Source organism: Malus domestica, chromosome 01, assembly GCF_042453785.1.
Source record: "Malus domestica chromosome 01, GDT2T_hap1".
NCBI classification, from domain to species: Eukaryota; Viridiplantae; Streptophyta; class Magnoliopsida; order Rosales; family Rosaceae; genus Malus; species Malus domestica.
This window is the reverse complement of record NC_091661.1, coordinates 24,458,131-24,469,181: the sequence shown is the minus strand read 5'-3', so window position 1 is coordinate 24,469,181 and position 11,051 is coordinate 24,458,131. Positions and strand designations below refer to the sequence as shown.

General features: G+C 36.1%; 1 long non-coding RNA gene across 1 annotated transcript; it reads right to left on the bottom strand.

Moving 5' to 3' along the window:
* Positions 1–10,225: 10,225 nt before the first annotated feature.
* Positions 10,226–11,051, bottom strand: LOC139197579 (uncharacterized). The gene is made up of 2 exons (XR_011583064.1): positions 10,800–11,051; positions 10,226–10,355 (listed from the first exon to the last, which is right to left on the bottom strand). It is a non-coding gene; the product is annotated as an uncharacterized lncRNA (long non-coding RNA).

Genomic DNA, 11,051 nt, shown 5'->3' with positions numbered 1-11,051 from the left:
TTTATATCTTCCTCTTTCATCTTTGAAATTCTTTGTTTTTATACAAGTCTTTACATCATTGATTATATTTTGCTTGACGTAGACGATGAGGTTTTGTATTCGATTCTCGTTTGAGGTTCTGTGTTAGATTGCAACTTCCCTCAATTTCAATGGTATAAAATTTCTTATATATAAAGCCAGAGCCCTAATTTGGGGTCATCGCTTCAACAAAAAGATGAGGACAAAATTGCCCCTCAACCAAAAAAATTCTAAAGCAGCTCAATATAATATATCAAATAATGCAGAGGTAATTTGGTCATCATAAAATATAATATAAATATGAGTAGAGAGAGAAGAATAAAAAGATGGAATGATGAGTGAAAGTTGATGTGCCCACGTGAAGGGGAAAGAAAATATAATAAAAAATGAAAATCATGAATATTGTGTTCGAAACATCTTAAGAGGCGTGTAGTGCCAGTGATAAATTAGTTTTTTTTTTTATTAGTACCTAACAATAGGCTAACAATAATTTGATTCATCATACGTTGTGAATAGTGATTTTGGTGTTATCAAGCCGTTCAAAACATCTTAAGAGAAGTGTAATGCCGATTATAAAAAAAAATCTTTCCCATGCTAATAATAATGTGATTAAATTAGTTATCAAATGATTATTGATAGGATTTTTACCACTTGCGTAAAAAGGGTTAAAAACAACTAAAATATTTGCAAGAGAAACAAGGTTATTGTTGTATAACTTGCAAGAGAAATAAGGTTATTGTAGTATAATTGGCTCAAGCAAAGTCGTTCTCCATAGGGATTAATTTAAATAAATTAACGCAAAATCAAATCTCAACTAATTATTTAGAATAAAGTTTTGGAAAATGATGATTTAATGACCTAAATTAAGAAAAACGAATTTAATTAAAAAGGTTAACTAAAATCTGCAATTTTTAAAGAAGGAAAAAAAAACAATTTTTAGAATTCAAAGTAAGAAGGTACTAGGGTTCCACCATCCTCTTAACAATCCTACGTAGATTTACTAATTACTTATGAATTATCCATGCAACTTTGAAGGTTAGGTTTTCCTAATGCATATTCTACTCGTGGTATTCAAGTTAGAACGTATATCAAACATGCAATCTATCTGTAGTATTCAGATCAAATATAAACATGCATGACTCATTACGTTTTGTGAAAACCTTTTGAAAAACCATGCAACTCCTAAGATGTGGTATTCATCTTAGGTGAAATTACAACTATTAATCACAAGAAGCAATACTCAATTCCCCGGTGGTATTCCGACCAAATTGCATCTAATTACTTATCTAAACATCCTAATAGTCGTGAATCATTAAGACACAAAGATAGTTTAAGCACAGTGATTAATAATTCAAAGTATGCATGCATAATATCATAAGCAATTAAATAAAAACTACATATTCATGCTAAAGCTCAAGGCATCACCTAGGGATGGGCAATGGTTATGCGGACGGGTAACCGCGGTTAATTTACCCATAACCGTTTATGCTCATACCCGCATAACCGTTTACCCGTTGGGTAATTGTCTAAACGGTTATACCTATACCCATAACCGTTTATAAACAGTTAACCATACTCATAACCGCACACACATTTAACCGTAACCGTTTAATACCCGTTTACCCATTTATCATTTTTAACATGTTTATCTTTTTTTTTTTTTACCATTACCCTTTTTTCACTCGTTTACATGTTTTTTAACAACTTGAAAATTAAAAAAAAATTGTCATAATTTTTTTTTTGACAATTAAACACCGTTATAAGTACATTCATCATACATTTCCATATTTTAATTTTTTAAGTCCTTATACCATTCCAATAATTGAAATAATAGTTTACGAATGATATTTTTAATTGTTACCAATGAAGGTAAATATAATATTTGCTAAGTATTATTGGGTTACAAAATTTGTTTAGATGACATTTCTGTCAAAGCATTTCTGTCAATTTCACGGTTACTCGCAAGGAATTTAAATTAATTTGGCCAATTCCTTGATGATGAGAATCATCGTAGTAGTATTATTGAGAGAATGACCTATGAATTCCTTGCTAATTTATTGGGTGCTAAGTATTATTGGATCGAGAACATGGTTTGTGTTAGTTTTACATATACAAATAAATGGGTAAACGGTTATCCATTTATAACCGTGGTTAATACCCATAACCACCCATTTAAATTTCGCGAGTAAACGGTTATACCTATAACCGTTTATTTATCTAAACGGTTACCCATAATCGTAACCGTTTAATTTAAATGGACGGGTAACCACAGTTACCCATAATCAATGGGTATTTGCCCATCCCTACCCATGATCAAAACATCCTGGTCGTCAGTAATAAATCGTGTGTAAAAATCAATCTCTCACTTCAACATGTTTTCTCCTTCCCTTTTCCTCTGCAATCATTAAGAACCCTACAGTTTTGAAATCCTCTACAATCATCAATGGATCTACCATCAAATGAACCCTCTCTTTTCTCCTCTGAAAGCTGCTGCAAACACCCTTGCTTCCCGATAAGATTAGCCCACCCATTCTGCTGCAAACGCCCTTGCTTCCCATGTCCTTTTCGTTTAGGAACTCCATATAAACTAAGACATGAAAACGAGGAACCCTCAGTGGAATGGAACTCCCTAACTGATTCGAGTTGTATCTAAGCCGAACTTCGGCAATTTTAGGCGATTCCAACTGCTCCCTCTCCCAGGTGATTTCTGGGGCCACACTGTTTATTATTGACGACCATGATGTTTTGACCCCGAGGATCTAGAAGTAATAGATCTGGAGACGATTTGAAGCCCATAAGTGTGAAATCACATTCCTGAATTTTATTATTATAATCTACGTATTTGTATTATTGAGATTTTATATTATTTTTTAAGAAATTATATTAATTTATTTGGATTTAGATTTTAATTAAATTAGTTACAAAGTTTGAAGTTTGGAAAGTAATTATCTAAAATTCGTTGACCTTTTGAGGTCACAAGTAACGTATTCAAATAAATCTTGACACTACGAGCGCATAAGCAAAAGTTGTTTGCGAGTCCGGATTATAACGGTATAGATATGGACATTTGAAGTTATGTTACTAAACTATAGATTTTAAATTTATTTTAAATTCCCAAAGAGGTCAATTATATTTACGTGAGTTAAGGGAACCAATCAGAAGGGGGAAGAAGGAGGGAAAGGAGAGAGGGGAGGAAACACCCAAGCAACCTTGACCAGATTTCAAACCCCAACCCAGTTCTTTGATCCGGTTGTATCTCTTCCGTCCGACATCCGATTGAGGTGATTTTGGTGTCTATGGAAAGCCCTCGGCGAACCCAACATCTTTGTGGTATTATATTTTTCAATCTCTAACCCAATTTTACAAACGAAGCCACAAAGTCCACGATTTTCCGACGAGTTTTCTCATTTTATGGTAATTCCGACAATGATTACCGTCTATCAACACCACCAATAGACTCCCTTCAACCCCTGGAGCAAGGCCCAAGCATTGGATGAGGTGTCGGAGTTCGTTTTAGCGATGAATCGAGGAACACCCATTTCTAGGGTTTTCGGCAAGTTTGGATGAAATTGGGACACTTCCCGGCCGAATTGGACTTGGCCACAGGTATAAAAATTTATCCCCTCACTGAGATCTAATTGCCTGTAAAATTTGGTAATTTTTTAAAATAGTTGAATTTTCCGACGAGCCGGGACGGTCAACCGCCACCCACGGCGGCACGAAGCCAGTGGGCCGATGATGTCTTCCTAAGTTTAATTAGATGTTCTGATTCCATAATTGATAGCCGTATGACGTAATTTGATTGTTTGAAATTAGTTTCATTGCGATAAATTACTTGATCAAAATATAAATCGCCAATTCGACCGTTGGATCGTAACCAAGTACGGATCTTCCTAAATTAGATTTCTAAGTTAGTAAAATTAATTGTTAACCGTCACCAAATTCTAGCAATTGGCGAAGATCTAACCGTCGGATCGCGATGAGATTTTAGTATGTTGTTCTTTGAGCATAATGTGGACCATAGGAAGTTACAGATCTAGATTATGATGTGCGGATCTTCCTGATTAAATTGCTAGGGTGTGGACCTCACCGTCGACTTTTGGTCAACAGGTCTTGAACCATTTGAATTACTAAAATTAGTATTACTAGAGACTCAGTGAAGCTTTGCGGACTTGTCTCGGTAAGTAACTTTAGTATATGTGATATGGTGATTACCCGATTCTTTATATTAATATCCTTTGTGGATATGACATGGTTTTATAAATGTGTTTTTTGTTAAAATGTGATTATTTTATAATTGGCCATCAATCTATTTTTATTAAATGTGATTTGATTCATGGATTGGTAATATTTGTGAAAAAGTGATTCGAATTGCATATTGAAATGTTTTGTAAATTGAGGGCTAGTAGGGGACTATGACCATGCTTGGTTAATCCGCATTGGGGGACCATACTATATATGGATCGCGTTTTGTTAATCCACGTTGGGCGATCAGTATGGCCATTTATACTTAGGGGTGATCATGCTTGGTTAATCCGCGTTGGGTGATCACTGCCTAACAGGTCTGTAGGTGTGACTTTGCTTGGTTAATCCGCGTTGGGGGGTCACTACTTACCTAATTATCTTGACCCTGCTTGGTTAATCCGCATTGGGGGTCATTAATGGTCCTGCTTGGTTAATCCACGTTGGGTGATCCTTATGGCCATGTATGCTTGGTTAATCCATACTATATATGGATCGCACTTGGTTAATCCGTGTTGGATGATCCTATGGCCATGCATGCTTAAGAGTGATCATGCTTGGTTAATCCGCATTGGGTGATCACTTCCTAACAGTTGTAGGAGTGACTCTGCTTGGTCAATTTGCATTAGGGGGTCACTGCCTACTTGGTTACTTTCTTAGGGGTGGCTCTGCTTGGTTAATCCGCTTTGGGGGGTCACTTCCTGTTTGGTTACTTATGTAGGCTTCGGCCGAACTGCATCCATCTAGCCCTAGTTTTTAATGCACATATGAACAATGGTTTTTGAGAATATTGTGGTTTGAATTAGAAAAGTCGTTGGATGTCTGGGTGACTCCTTCGGAGTTTTCAGCAGCTTGATTATGATTTCATAAAGCATGATTCTATACTTGATGTTTATAGATTATGATTGATGGTCTGTTTTTATTGAATACCGCATACTTGTATTATTGTTACTCACCCGAGCTTTGCAGCTTATCCAAGTTCTGATTTGCCCAGTGCACCATTTCCATGATGTAGGCACTAATTTTACATGCGACAGGTCTGGGTAGATTACGAGAAACCGATTGATATTTTGGTTCCCTTGAGTGGTCCGGAATCCTTACTCTTGCTCATTTCCAAAAGGTTATTCTAGAACCCTAGATTCGAGTGAATGGGAATTATCCACATTTGACCTTGTGAATATAAATTAGATTTGCCATGTTGTTACTCATAATCCAAGTAAGGAATTTTATAGAGTTCCTTAATTAAATACGTGAAATGATATGTTATCATATTGATTGATTAACGTAGTTAAATGCTAAGATCATGCATCCTTGATTTATGAATGGATTAATTGACGGGATTGTGGAATGACGTTGGATATCATTGTTAATATTATGATTATTTTAGTTGATCAATGTGGCTTGAGAACAATATTGTGCTTCGTTGGTTATTGGATATGTTACATGATGTGTATGGAGGTATCATGTTGAAAACATAGTGATTTATATGATGGATGGAATGGAAACCTTGAATGTCATGTGGGTTTGTTATGTAGCCATGAATATGGTAATTCATGCTTGTTAAGTTTTAATAATTGATTGAGGAATGCTATGCTTTTCAATTTGAACGTACTGTGATAAACGTCGAACTGTAATGAATGGTGAACTACAAATGGCTTGATCCCTATTGAGGGTACATAGGTAGTCTAATGAGGAGGTTAGATGTAGCCATAAAGTATACGAAAAATCACTACTCAATTTGAGGCTTGAGCGTGCTTGGTACATATTCTGAAAGCGGGGTATGTTAGATATAAAGATACTTGGTGACATCACATGTCGATCCTAGACGTATGTCGGGATTGGGGCGTAGCAGTAAGTTAAAACCTAATTGCAAAAAACTGACGCCAATAATATAAAATCAAAGAAATTATAGACGTTAATCCCATTTTTAATTGCTATCCAATTCACTCAAGCATTTACGGTTGAGAACTTGTAGAGGCGGAGCCTTTGCTGTGAAATCTCATCCTCTAATTTCACTATATAAATACTGCATTCCGTATTATAGTACTTCGACGCGTTTATATTTATGATGTAGAATTTTTTTTGAAATTTGAAAAATGACGAAAATGTTCTTGTTGGGCTACGCGGAGTTTTACGTGGACACATATGATCTTTCCATGTTTTGCCACACTTCTTGGCATATTCGAATTGACACGCCCCAACCCCGATATCCCCAAATATCAGGGTAGGAACGTGCTGGCCGACACCCGAGGGCGACGAAGCCATTTTAAACACGCATATAACTAAAACATGTAATTAGAAAGAGATACACAAATGCAGAATCGTGTTCAAAACATACAACTAATCAAGAATAATATGAAAGAATTATTATGGAAAGGTACGAACCGAGGAATGGAACCTACACAGAGGAGGCTCGAAGATGCCTAAGCAGAAATGCCCTGACACAGGGATCGTATGCCTCGATTCTAACTCTTGAGGGGGCGTAAAACCGAAAAGGTGAGTGGAGCAAAGTTTATAATAATACTGATAATACGAAAACTATTTTATTTCTGAACATACTAGCCCCTTGTTTTGAAAACTCTAGCATGCCATGAAATGCATTCGTAAAACATGTACATGTAAAACGATGCTCAATAATTGTGTTATCACCGCCCGAAGGCAAATCCGTAAATCTCATCAATACTATACTCTCTAAGGGTATCATAGTCGCCTGAAGGCAGTACCTGTCCATCACCAAAGGTGAAGCTGTACGACACTGGGTTATGCCAGTGAAGAAACATGGTAGGCCCCATCATCCGTAGGTGAAGATGTACGATTTCGGGTTTCGCCGAAGAAGAAAATATATACATCACACACCGACACTGATTTCGACAATGAAACGCTGTCCGACACTACTTTCGGCAGTGAAGCTGGGGGTATGGCATAAATATCATCAACTCATCATCCGCCCAAAGGCAATACATGTCCATCACCCAAAGGTGAAGCTGTACGACACTGGGTTACGCTAGTGAAGAAACATGGTAGGCCCCATCACCCGAAGGTGAAGTTGTACAACTCCGAGTTAAGAAATATACATCACATATCCTCAACTATGTCATATGGCCATAGACATCTACATACCCGTGTTGTGTGGATGTGCTGTATGATAACTCGCTAGATACGTACAGAAAACATATCTCAAAAATCTCATATCAAAATTCGGAGCTCTAAGCTCAAAACCTTATCTCATCAATCCATGATAGCACATACTCATAAATCCGTAAAATAAGTCATATTCGTAAATCCCTCGAAAATCCAATCATTCATAATCTTCTTTAAAACGTAATTTCGATAAGTCCTAAATATCTCGTAAAAGCATTTAAATAAATCATAAGTTCTTCAAAAAGCATGAATATAGAAATCCATAAAACATATTAGAAAACAAGCTCATTTCATGAAATATGCAATGCATGCAAACCTAATATTTTATAAAACCATGCAAGTTAAGAAGGGGTTCACTTACAAATATTTTGTTGCCCGGGAAATGCTTGAACTAGCGAGGATGGAGTCACTTCCCACCGATGCACCAAACCACAATTTGAGATCATTTGGTAAAACTATACCTAAATGATAAATTTTGGAAAAACGGATTACGAATTCGAATTCGGCACGTCGAAAGACCTAAAGAGACCTTGAGTTTCCCCCCACGCATCGCCGCCACACACGGCGGTTTTCGGGGAACAGAACCCACAAATTCTGACCAACTTCAAAAATCACCAAATTTTATAGGAATGAAAATCTCAATGAGAGGAACAACTTCCATACCTGGGCCGAAGTCCAATTTGGTCGGGAAATGGCCTACAAACGCCTCGATCCGTTAGAAACCCTAGAAATGAGTGTTCTCAATTCGATGCCTAAACGAACTCCGACGCCTCATCCAATGCTTGGGCCTTGCTCCTGGGTTAAGGGAAGTCTATTGGTGGTGGTGGTTGACGAAGTTAGCTTCAGGATTGATGGATCGCCGTTGTGGAACCACCACACCCAATGGTGTGGTTCATTAAGAATCCGAGCCTAATTCCTTCAATTTTAGTGTGGAATTGGTAGAGGGATGGTCGTGGAGTGTTTCTTAAGTGATGAGTGGCTTTAATTCGACTGGAAACAGCTGTGAAAGGCGTTGGAAACCATGGAAGTCGTTGGGTCGGTCGGTTCTCCCTTCCTTCCTTTCCCTCTTTGTTATCTCTTCTGATTGGTCACTCTCTCCTCTCCTCATTCCCGATTGGGCAGCACCCCCTCCTTTCTCTCCTATTCTTTCCATCACAGCCACACATGTGGCATCATCTAACTACTTCAGCAAAATTTGGAGCCTTCCAAATTTATGGTCAAATGACCATTTTGCCCTTAACTTCGTTCGTTAATAACTCTTTTATTATAACTTCAAATTCGATTCCGTTTGCGCCCACGTGTTCCTCACGACGAGTACTAAGAGGATATGCCAAGAAAATGGACCTTACGTGACACAACAAGGCGGTCAAACAATGTCAACACATTCACCTTGAAGGGCATTTTCGTACTTTCACATTTTAAAATTATAAAAAATTGTAATTTTTTGGGATGGGTCGTTACACGGATAATACGTGTCAATACAAACGTGTAAGTGCAAGCAGGACGTAATTGGGAGCCTACAATCGTTACCTTTGTTGTACAATTATATATTTATGACAAAACCCTACCAAGTTGTAAATATTGTTCATTTCAATACTAGTATTCATTTGTATATATTGTTTGTATCTGCTCGCACCCCCTGCACTTGATCGTCACACGTCGATCCTAGACGAATGTTGGAATCGGGGCGTGACATCTGAAGTTTCCATCTTTTTTTCTTCTTTTGAACTGTCTCCATTTTTTGAACAAACACATAAGATCAAACAACTTTTAGTTTATGGTTGTAATTTGATTTTATTATGAGGGTACTTAGGTTTGTTCAAGGTGGTTTTCTTATTTATTTGAAAGATATTATAAAAATTGACATTTGTGAAATTAGAGTCTAAATTTTGGCTATTCATGATAAAAACTCTAGCCATAATGTATATATTGTATATTAAATATGTTTTATTGTATTATTAATGTATTATTATTCTATATAAGTTAAAAAAAAATTAATTTTTATTTATTTATTTATTTCCATTATGAGAGTTTCTTATTATCATTACTAGGATAAATTTTACTTGAACGGTTGTCCAAAATTCAAATCAACTAGTATAGTATTAGTATAGGCAAAAAGACAGACTTTCAATTTTAAAGTCAACGACTTAACAAAGATTTTCACTCTCTTATACAGTCATACTCATAAATGTTTTAGTCTCTTAAAATTGAGATTAAAACATTATAAAGCACATTTAAAAACAAAAATATCAAAGTACTTGAAAAATACCAAACACATTAACAAATTCATAATAATTAATGTATAAGTGTGAAAAATGTGAAATAATATATAAACATTCGTGATTACATCCTCCACGCGCAACGATGGTTACATCATAGTTTAGATTTAGAAACGTTCATGAATAATATTTTTTATTTGAGTGCAAAATTAATAATAATTATTGTAGAAGCTATCACTCGTAATAACAAGCTTTATAACTTTCTCACCATAATCCATAAACCTTAGATTTTTATTTTTAACCGTCGATTGTCATTTACGCTTTATTCTTCTCACTAAAATTCATTTTTTAGATTTTTTTAAACATTATTGTGGATGCAAATTTCCGTCATCTTCTCCTTTGACGAAAATGTACCTGCAAAATAATAAAACCTAAGATTAAAGCCTAAAGCCTCACGCGCCCATGATGAATGGGGGGCTTTGACCAAAGAATCTCCTATGCCAAACTTAAAATTTTGAAAAGATTGTATTTTTGTCACGTCCCGAATCCAGAGTCGGCGGAACCCCACGCCCGGTGCGTGAATAAAAGTAAAACTATCATAAACGTAAAACAAAGGTTCTCTTCTACAAGTAATTATTACAAATCCTTACAAAGTACAAAAATAAGAAAAACTCTTAAATTCCTTATCTAACACAATCTCAGCTCGTCTAGTACCTGTCTTGTCAGATAACTCATCTGTAAAATAAAAGGGTGAAGGGTGAGCAACAAGTCTCTAAGTGAGTAGAATATGTAATATGACAGTCAAGCAATGTCATTTTAGTCACTATAGAAAATACAATAATAATATCAAGTCATTATGCACGTAGTGCCATATCACATCATCCATTTTCGTGTTCATTAAATCCTTCATAAATAGTAACTCATCACATGATTCCTATTGATCATTCTGCCCTAATGTCTTCGTGTGCAGTTTACATTTATTTCTCAGAATAATGTAACACTAAAATTCTCATGCTCCATGAACAATTCCAAATATCCACATATCACTATATTAATAATTCCAAAAGCATTTCTACAAATCCAACATACTAAGCATTTCTACAAATCCAACGTACTTGACTTGAAATAAAGATATTTGCAAATAAGTATAATTTGCAACACATTACATAAACCACTCACATTGATAATCCGAGATTTGACAAGACAACCAACTCACCAAACCCCTAATTTTAACGGATGTTCCTGGATGCTTACTAACCAAATGGAGGAGCAGCTCCTTGTTTTTGGGGCTCTCGGAGCTCTCTGCATGCAGAGGAAATGAGAGAGTTCGAGGGAAGGAGAGAAGTGAGAGAAATGTAAATAGAGGGAGGGAGAGTTAGCAGAAAATATAAAATAAAATAAAAAGGGGTGGGGGGGGGGGGGGGGAGAGTT